Source organism: Zalophus californianus, chromosome 2 (genome assembly GCF_009762305.2).
Source record: "Zalophus californianus isolate mZalCal1 chromosome 2, mZalCal1.pri.v2, whole genome shotgun sequence".
Lineage (NCBI taxonomy): Eukaryota > Metazoa > Chordata > Mammalia > Carnivora > Otariidae > Zalophus > Zalophus californianus.
The window spans coordinates 156,995,313-157,005,533 of NC_045596.1; the positions used below are offsets into that span (position 1 = coordinate 156,995,313).

Consider the following 10,221-nt stretch of genomic DNA (forward strand, 5'->3'; position numbering starts at 1 on the left):
GCAGCGTGCATGGCATGCTACCCCTCCAACCCTGGGCTGTGAGTATATGAGACATAAACTCTTGTTGATCTCATTTGTCCAGTGTAGGGGGTTATGTGTTCAGCCATCCCCATAACTAGGGCAGGCATCGCTCCCTCACCAGTGGAGTAAATAGTAGGCATTAAGCACCCCAGCACAAGGATACCTCCAGTCACAGTTACATGTCCTTGGCCATGAGAAGTATTCTGTTTATATCTGCTTTGATTCATTATGTTTTTATTTCACAGTTAAACTCCCTCAGGGAAATCTTATTCATTCCTCTTATTTATAATCAGGGATAGAGAGAGGTTTCTTATGTTTACTCATGGTCTGCCTACACATGAAAATCCAGAGTGATTAAAAAATCTTCACCATCTCTATTAAACTCAATTCCATCCACTGCAATGACTTTCAGGCTGAACAGGAACTGGAGCCCAATGTTCTGCATTTACTCTTCTTTCCCTCCTGATCTTTGACCTCATCTTCTTGCTTGCTCTAATCTAGCCACACTGAATTATTTCATATTCCTTGAATATGTCAGACATATGCCTGCCTCAACATTTGCTTTGACTGTCACTTCTTCCTGAAATATGCTTCCCTCAGGTATCTACCTGAATGATCAATTAGTTCAAGTGTTTGGTCTAACATCTCCTTCTCAGTGAAAGGTAACCTGACCATAATTTCCATTTTTCTCTTCTTTAGCACAACCTATCCCCTTACTGTTTTATTTTTTCCATTGAAATCATCAAACACTAGCATTCTACACTCTGCATTTGTTTACTTATTTATTCATTTTTACAGTCTGTCTTTTGCCCACTTGAACCTTAAGTTCCATAAGGGCATGCCCCAGCACTTACAACTGTGTATGTTTCAGAGTAAGAGCCCAGTAAATATTTGTGAATATTTGTTAAATGAGTACATTTAAATCAAGGATTTTTAAAAAGTTTTTGTAGTAAGAATTTTTTCATTTATTAACATAGAATTTGATATATATTTTTAACTTTAGAAAAGTTTTCAGTAGCCCATTTGAGCCTCATTACACACTATTAGCAGGAAATCCATCATATTTCTCTTTTATACCCATTCTCAAAAATCATGCAATAACTCTTACAGTTTTACGTAGTTGAAAGAATGGCGTGCCTTTCCAAGATATTAGGCATAGAATAAGGATCAGATTCTGACTGGTCTGTTATTGCAATTTTATTGTTACTGAACTGAAACTGGTCCATACTGTAGAAGTACTTTTACAGGCCCTGGACCCTCCCTAGGCTATGAAGGTGCTCCCAGATAGGGCATTAAGGTTCTTAATTCATGTTGACTTAGTTGCTGTTCGTACTGGCTCATTTATTCCAGAGCGGCTTAGATCTAAAGGGATAATAGCTCTATATTGCTTCAAACCTATTCTTCTCAATTGAACTTATATCTTTGTCTAAAGCCCAGTTCTCCAGCTTAAATTCCTTTTTCTTAATTCTTTTTATTTTTTACTATTATGTTCAATTATTATAGTACATCATTAGTTTTTGATGTAGTGTTCAATGATTTATTAGTTGTGGCTTAAATTCCCTTTCCACATGTTATTTAATTCAGAGGTCTGAAATGTTCCCTGAGTTGCATCACACAATTGTAGAGGCTGGCTGGTCCACAGTCTGAGGGTACACCGGCTGGCTGGAGTGCCAGAAGAGCTGATGTTAGCTCAAGTCTGAAAGTCTGAAAGCAGTCTACTGGCAAAATGCCCTCTCTCTCAGGCCTCTGTCACTCTTTTTTTCTATGAAGGTCTTTAACAAATTGGATGAGGCCCACACATATTATGGTGGGTAATCTGCTTCACTAAAGTCTGTTGATTTAAGTGCAAATCTCATCTAAAAAAATGCCTTCACAGAAATAGAATATTGTTTGACCAACTATCTGGGTTCTATGGTCTAGCCAAGTTGACACATACAATTAATCATCACACGGCATGTAGGTTGGGATTTGACTCTTTCTTCCTAGGAAACCCAGGGCTCTTTATTTAAATAAATTTATTTAAATTGTCACTTTCTCCACAGAGATCTACTGCATACCAAATGGGCATTGCAACTTTTTGACCATCAAAAAAAGAGAGAAAGAAAAAAAGACCTTGTTATATACTAACCTACTAATCCTAGAAAATGTGTGCCCTGCATTTGCATACCAAAGAAGGCCCTCCAAGTGATCCTTTGTAGGACAAAGAGGATCGGTTTCTCTCGATTAGAAATCCTAAACCCATTTTACAAAGTAAGGGATACCCACATGCCTGAAGATATGACAGTTTAATAAAAATAAACTATAAACACCTAGAATTGAAATCAAGATGCTGATTGCAATTCCTGAGTCAACGTTTTTGGGTAAGTTCTCAGACCCAAATGTTCATCTTTTCACCAGGTGGGATCATGTAAGCCAGGACAAACAAAAACCCTGAGGCTAATGGTGGTGTTCTTACTTTCAGAGAAACTAGATGGAAGAACATTGTTTGACAAGAGTAACATTTAGCCAATTTATCTATGTATAGCTAAGTCATTTTACAAATTCTGTTCCTGTGTCACATGCTTCTGGGGTCATAAGAAGTGCTCAGTAAGGTTGATAGGATTAAAATATAGGGTAAGCTTGGCAATCCTTTCTGATTTTTCTCTCAACCAAGCAAAGTTGTTACCCCATGGTCTTATTAATGTGTGATCATTTATACACTACATATATGAATGAAAACCATCTAGTTATTCATATATTCAATTAATTTTGGATTAAGTAGATGGAGATCTACTTAACAGGTCAAGAATGAAGCCATATCTGAGAGTGGCTTAAGAAGAGAGAAGGTACATGTAACTAAATGTCAAGGAACTGAGAGAAAAGTATTTGAAGAAAGTAAAATTTAGAATATAACATATATGTTGGTGGTTAATTTTTTGTGTCAACTTGGCTGCCATAATGCCCATATATTTGGTCAAATATAATTCTGGATGTTTCTATGAAGGTGTTTTTTATGAGGTTTACATTTAAATCAGCAGACTTTTTAAAGAAACACTTTATTGAGGTATGATCGACATGTGAAAAGCTGTATATATTTAATGTATACAAGTTGATGAATTTGGATATAAGTATACACCTGTGAAGTCATCACCACTATCAAGGCCATAGACATATCTAACTCCTCCTAAAATTTCCTCCCATCCCATTTATTATTATTACTGTTTTTTGTTTTGTTTTGTTTTGTTTGTTTTTTCCCCAAGGAGTTTATTTGGACAGGAGGCTCTACATCTAAAAGAAGGTATTGGGACTCATGGTGGTGAAACGTGGCTGGTGCTGACAATGCAGGATTCAGTGGGGCAATGGGAACTTGATCTTGGAGTCGTGGAACCTTTTGACTGCTGGTCTGCGGCACTTGCTGGCTGCAATCTCCTCCACCTTCATGATCTGGATGCAGTGCGCCTGGGTGCGGTGCAGGACACCCAAGTTTCGGTAGCACCGCCTGACAGCGCCTGCAGTGGTCAGATCCAGGCGTTCGGGGCCCATGTGTGGGTGCCCCTCGGGGAGTCAAAGCGCAGCCAGGGGAAGTTTTTCACCCACAAGGTGGACTTCTTGAATACTTGGCCACAGTAGACAATTTCCCCTGAAGACTTCATCTTCCTCAGCTGAGACACAAAGTTCCAGAAGCAGGACTTGTTGACAATAATATGAGGTGCAAAGATTCGCATGCGATAGAGGGGAGGAGTGCAGCATTTGGGGGTAGGTAGGCAGCACCCCACCACTCTGTACTCTTGCAGTGTGCTCCAGGCCTTCAGGGATCACTCTCCACTCTCACTGCCACCCAAGAAAGCCCGCTTCTTTATTATTATCATTATTGTTATTATTATTTTCATGTGGTAAGAAGACTTAACATTAAGATCTATCCTCTTGGTAAATTTTTTTTTTTAAGATTTTATTTATTTATTTGACAGAGACACAGCGAGAGAGGGAACACAAGCAGGGGGAGTGGGAGAGGGAGAAGCAGGCTTCCCGCCGAGCAGGGAGCCTGATGTGGGGCTTGATCCCAGGACTCTGGGATCATGACCCGAGCTGAAAGCAGACGCTTAACGACTGAGCCACCCAGGCGCCCCTATCCTCTTAGTAAATTGTAAGTATACAATACAGTACTGTTAGTTGTGGGCACTGTTCTGTATAGTAGATTTCTAGAATTGATTTACCTTGCATAATTGAACTTTGTACCCTTTGACCATCAGCTCCCTGTTTCTCCTCCCCACCCCATCCCAGCACCAACATTCTACTCTCTGCTTCTATAAGTTTGACTATTTTAGATTCTACATGTAAATGAGATTATACTGTATTTGTTGTTCTGTGTCTAACTTCTCCAGGTCCATCCACGTTGTCATAAATAGTAGGATTCCCTTCTTTTTTAAGGCTGAATCGTATGAATATACAAAATTTTCTTTGTCCATTCAGCCATCAATGGACGTTCAGGTTGTTTCCATACATTGGCTATTATGAATAAAGTTTCAATGAACATGGGAGTGCAGATGTCTCAAGATTCTGATTCTGATTCCTTTGGATAAATACCTAGAAGCGGGATTGCTGGGATTGCTGGAGAGTTCTATTTTTAATTTTCTGAGGAACCTCCATACTGTTTTCCTTAGTGGCGGCACCAATTTACGTTCCCACCACTGTTGTATGAGGGCTCCCTTTTCTCCACATATTCACTAGTACTTATTATCTCTTATCTTTTTGATGATAGTCATTCTAACAAATGTGAGGTGATAGCTTGTCCTTTTGATTTGCATTTCCCTGACGATTAGTGATGCTGAACACCTTTTCATGTATTTGTTGGCCATTTGTATTCTTTGGAAAATGTCTATTCAGGTCCTTTGCCCATTTAAATTATATTGTGTGGTTTTTGCTACTGAGTTGTATGAGTTCCTTTTATGTTTTGGCTATTAAGCACTTAGGTGATTTGTAATCGTTTTCTCCCATTCTGTAGGTTACCTTTTTTTTTTTTTTTTTTAAGAAAGGTAGAGAGAGAGAGACAGAGAATGGAGGGGCAGAGGAAGAGAATCTTAAGCAGGCTCTGGATGTGGAGCCCGAATGGGGCTTAATTTCACAACCCTGAAATCATGATCTGAGCCGAAATCAAGAGTCTGATGCTTAATCAATTGAGCCACCCAGGTGCCTCCTGTAGGTTGCTTTTTTATTTTTGTTGAGGGGGGTCATCAAAATGATGCTGATGAATTTTGTAAGTTTTGGGCTTATGAGAGAATGGCTAAGGAAGAATTCTTGAGATGTTTTTGGTGCAAAAAGTTGATTTTTATTATAGCACGGGGACAGGACCTGTGGGCAGAGAGAGCCACACTGGATTGTGATGAGTGACTGATTATATACTTTTTAATTAGTGGGGGTTAGGGATAGCAAGTCTCGAAGGAATTTGGAAGCAAGTCTTTTAGGACTTTGAGGGGTTAGCTGCTGTAAAGATAAGGTTACTTTTAATCTTTAATAAAACATAACATTAAGACAGTAAGGCAGCCATGAATTCCTTGAGGAAAGTCACATACTGCCCGTTTCGGGTATCTATCAGTGGGCTGCAAACTGTAAGAAGATTAATTTAAGCTACATTTCTCTTGCCTTTGTTTCCCTCATCATTGTGGCCACTGATTGACCTGTGAGCTGAACCCAGGCACTTGGAGGCTCCTAAACTCCTCCCTTATCCTTGGAATATGAGTTACACTTGCCTTTCCCGATCCCATAGACTGCTCCAAGGACATAGCCTTGAGATAGTGATATGTGTGGAGAATACCTCCGTGGTACACATGACTGAAGCCAGTTAAGGCCTCTTCATAAATTTTTAAGATTTGGTGGGCAGGTGCATTCTTTTGTCTTGCTGTCATGCAAGACAGACTTCCTATGCTTCTTTTTTTTTGCTATAGCCAATTGTATTTCCTTTTTTTAATTTTATTTTATTATGTTATGTTAATCACCATACATCATTAGTTTTTGATGTAGTGTTCCATGATTCATTGTTTGTGTATAACACCCAGTGCTCCATTCAGTACGTGCCCTCTTTAATACCCATCACCAGGCTAACCCATCCTCCCACCCCCCTCCCCTCTAGAACCCTCAGTTTGTTTCTCAGAGTCCATCGTCTCTAATGGTTTGTCTCCCCCTTCAATTTCCCCCCCTTCATTTCTTCCTTCCTACTATCTTCTCTCTTTCTTTTTTTTTTTTAACATATAATGTATTATTTGTTTCAGAGATACAGGTCTGTGATTCATCAGTCTTGTACAATTCACAGTGCTCACCATAGCACATACCCTCCCCAATGTCTATCACCCAGCCACCCCATCCCTCACACCCCCCACCACTCCAGCAACCCTCAGTTTGTTTCCTGAGATTAAGCATTCCTCATATCAGTGAGATTATATGATACATTTCTTTCTCTGATTGACTTATTTCGCTTAGCATAATACCCTCTAGTTCCATCCACATAGTTGCAAATGGCAAGATTTCATTCTTTTTGATGACTGCATAATATCCCATTGTGTGTGTATATATATATATATATATATACCACATCTTCTTTCTATTCATCTGTTGAAGGACATCTTGGCTCTTTCCACAGTTTGGCTATTGTGGACATTGCTTCTTAAAACTGCCACCAACCAAAGTGGAGTGGCTGCCTCTTTCTCTCTCTCTGCCCTCTTCATTAGGGATCCAGTTTCAGATTCTACCAGAAGCTCCCAAAGAGATTACAAACCAACAACTGCTGAGCCTGCCAGGAGACCAGAGAAATGTGAATAAGGCAACCTCAGGGGAAATCCCAAGGTGGCCATTGACCTCTATGTGGGGAGGGGTGACCAGCACATTAGATGCTTGTGGATCACCATGTAAGTACAGGGGCACTTCCCCAAACACGAGCCAGTCTCATGCATTTGTTGGAGGAACTACACATACATAGCACACTGCAGCAGGAGAGGGAAGCACATGGTATGTGCAGTGGGTTGGCCTCTACTGCGGGCAGTTCAGTTGGCCACCAATGCCCAACTGGGGGCTGAGGCTCAGGTCAGGAAGTTAGAAGACGAGCTAAGGTTAGAGAAGAATGTGTGGATGTCCACTAGTCAGCCAGTTTGGAGGCTGACAGATAAGGTGGGAGAGCAGGATAATGAATTAGAGCCTTTAACGTGCTGTCTTGTAAAACTAGGAGGGGTCGAATGCCTGGATTTAAGTTCCAGGCACTTGTGACACACCTGGATTAGGATGCTGAGGAGGAACCTCTGAGTAAGTGATGAAAATGAAGAGGAGGGTATTGTAATTGACGAGGAAACAGCTAAAATGCCCCAGACTTCTGACCCCGCATACAAAGGAACATTTTAAAATAGTAATTACCCCAAAACTCATAGGAGAAAACTTGCATTCTTTCTCTGTCTTTTAAAGTTGTAAATCTTTCCTTGTCTTTGAGAATGTAAACACCCCAGAATATAACAAAAACACTGCCCACAGAGATTGAAGAAAAACAAGGCGGGAGAGAGACCTCTTAAAATACAGACTGCTGTAATGCACTCTGCTACAACAGCTAACTAAATACCAATTGCATATAAGTGGTCCAGAAGAGACTTGCATGGTTAGAAGCTGTGTTTTTAATCCTTTTGTTTTTTTAGTAAGTGCTGGGAGAGGTCATTGAGAAGACATAACCACAAATTGACCCTTGAGCTGGACCTGTTCCATTTCATTTGTCTTGGTATAATGTCAGTCATAATTTTAAAATATATGTATGTATGTCGCAGAAATAATCAAATTCCTTTGTCAATTGCATTATAACAAACTCTCACCACATCTTCAACCATGGCCATTTTTAAGTCTTTGGTCATGTGCAGACAATTATAGTTTCACTTTGATCCTTTAGCAAAAAAAATGTGTTCCTTCAAAAGTGCTTAATCTTCAAAGATATTTATGGAAACGACTTTGACAAGTACAGGTAGATGATAACTAAGATCAGTTTGCCTTCATGTGTGATAGATCTTTCAAGTGCTCCCTCAAGGCTACCTGCAGAGCCCCACAATATGTCATGGGATGGCAGCTAGGGACCCACCCTTGTTCTTCTTTCCCACATCAGTAAAATGGGCCCATTACATTGATAGTATAAAGTTAACAAGTGAAGACTTACCTCTGTTGCAGGACAAACTGAAGGCTTTGGGGGAACATCTGTGAGGGAGAAGCTGGAAAATAAACCCATGAAAAATTCAAGGCCCAGGCACCACTGTAAAGGTTTGGAAGTCATCTGGACAGGTAAGATGGGTGTTGTCCCAAAAGTTGTGATTAATCAGGTGCAAGCTCATCTAACCGGTAAGAATGTGAAAGAGGGGCAGACCTCTGTAGGGATTTGGGGGTTTGGGAAGACTTTTAATCCCTACCTGGCACAGTGCCCCTGTCCTTTGTACTGCCTGATAAAGAAAGGGCATGTGTGGGACTGGAGATCAGAGCAACAAGTTGCCTTTTAGAAGGCAAAAATACCAGTAAAGCAGATTAAAGTTCTGGGATATCTCCTAAGCATGGGCCACTATTTGAGTGAGTTGTGTCTATGAATTTAGAAGGTATGGGTCGGACCCTGTGGTAGACACAATAAGGGAAGAATGCCCCTAGAATTGGGGTCCAAGCTCTAGAAGGGGGCAGAAACCCAATATATACCCTGGCAGTGTACATGGAACTTCTCCAGCTAAAGCCTTTCACACAGCCGTCAGTGGGCTGAGCTCAGAACTGTCTGGCTGGAGATTGATCACTCATGAGCCCTTAACCCTTTGCACGGACAGTTGGGCTATTTTAAAGGGATTAACCCTATCTATGGCTTGGACAATAGAAAATGGGAGTGGATGATCATAAATAAGTCCTTGTGGGGTAAGATATGTGGAAAGACATTGGGGTCCATCTGCAAGAGCCTAAGGCAGCCAGACCTCAATGTTTCTCATGTCCCAGCTCATAAGATACTGACAGCCTCTGGTAATCAGGAAGCAGATGCCTTAGCTTCGGTATGAGACTTAGGTATTGACCCTTCAGTAGGTGCAGTAGATTAGGTACATAAAGCTACTATGATGCCTAAATAAGATGGCATATTGCCAAGAATGCCAGTTGACCCTGAAGAATTAGTGACTTGGTAAATGCCATAACAGCGTGTCTTGTGTGTTTTAAACAGTGCCCAAGCTACTACCAAAAGAATCCTGAGTTCCCAACCAGTGAGGGATTGGCAAATTGATTATATTGGCACTCTCCCTCTGAGTAAGTGTTCTAAATATGCTTCAGTTTGTGTGGACACTACATCTGGCCTAACTTAAGCTTTTCCTATTAGAGTGCAAACCAGACTGCCACCATTAGGTGCTTAAAAAAATGAAATAGAATCTATGGATACCCTCATTGACAAGACAGTCTTTAGGGAACACATTTCAAAAGCCATGGCATGCAAGGCTGAGCAAAAGAACATGACATTGAATGGTGATTTCATCTCCCCTATTAACCCACAAGCAAAAGGGTTGGTAGAAAAGAAAAATGGAAAATTAAAGCAGCAGATTAAACTATTAACACATAAAACCACCCTGGCCAGGTAGACTGAAGTATTGTCCCAAGCTTTAATACATTTGAATGATCAACTTGTAGGTCCTGTTCCCTCATATGCCAGACAGGGGACCCCGGCCAAGGCACCCAATACTGTGAAAATGTGGAAGTCGTGGGAAACAGCCTTTCCCCTTATTTTCACCATGGATCAACATATTATGCCACTGAGAGCACATTGGAATTTACAATGGGACATCTTGCTGAGATGGGTGAGTTACTTCACACCTCGGGGTGAAGGGGAACTATTCAATCTCCACTAGGATCCCATTGTCCTACTTCAAGCTGGACCTGTTAAAATGTGTTATACCTGAAATGGAGCACACTCCATTGAAAGAGGGGGCAAAGATGGGGGTCTTGGTCTGGCATATCCCATTCCCAGCCTATCTATGCCTGATAGTGGTGCCTCCCCGAGCTAATATGTACAGTATGTAAAACCAGGTCAGGTTTTTCCACCCACAATCATTTGGCAGCCATCTTTGTCTCCTCGATTGGCCTGGAGGACAGGATAGCACACATAGAAGCCTTTACTAAATTCCACTGAGCAAGCCTTAACTAATAGCAACAAAACCTGTCTTGGTTTGGAGAACACCAAAATGTATCTCTTGA

General features: G+C 40.9%; 1 pseudogene; it reads right to left on the reverse strand.

Annotated features, from left to right (window-relative positions):
- Positions 1-3,288: 3,288 nt before the first annotated feature.
- Positions 3,289-3,750, reverse strand: LOC113925417 (annotated as a pseudogene).
- Between the last annotated feature and the right edge of the window lie 6,471 nt (positions 3,751-10,221).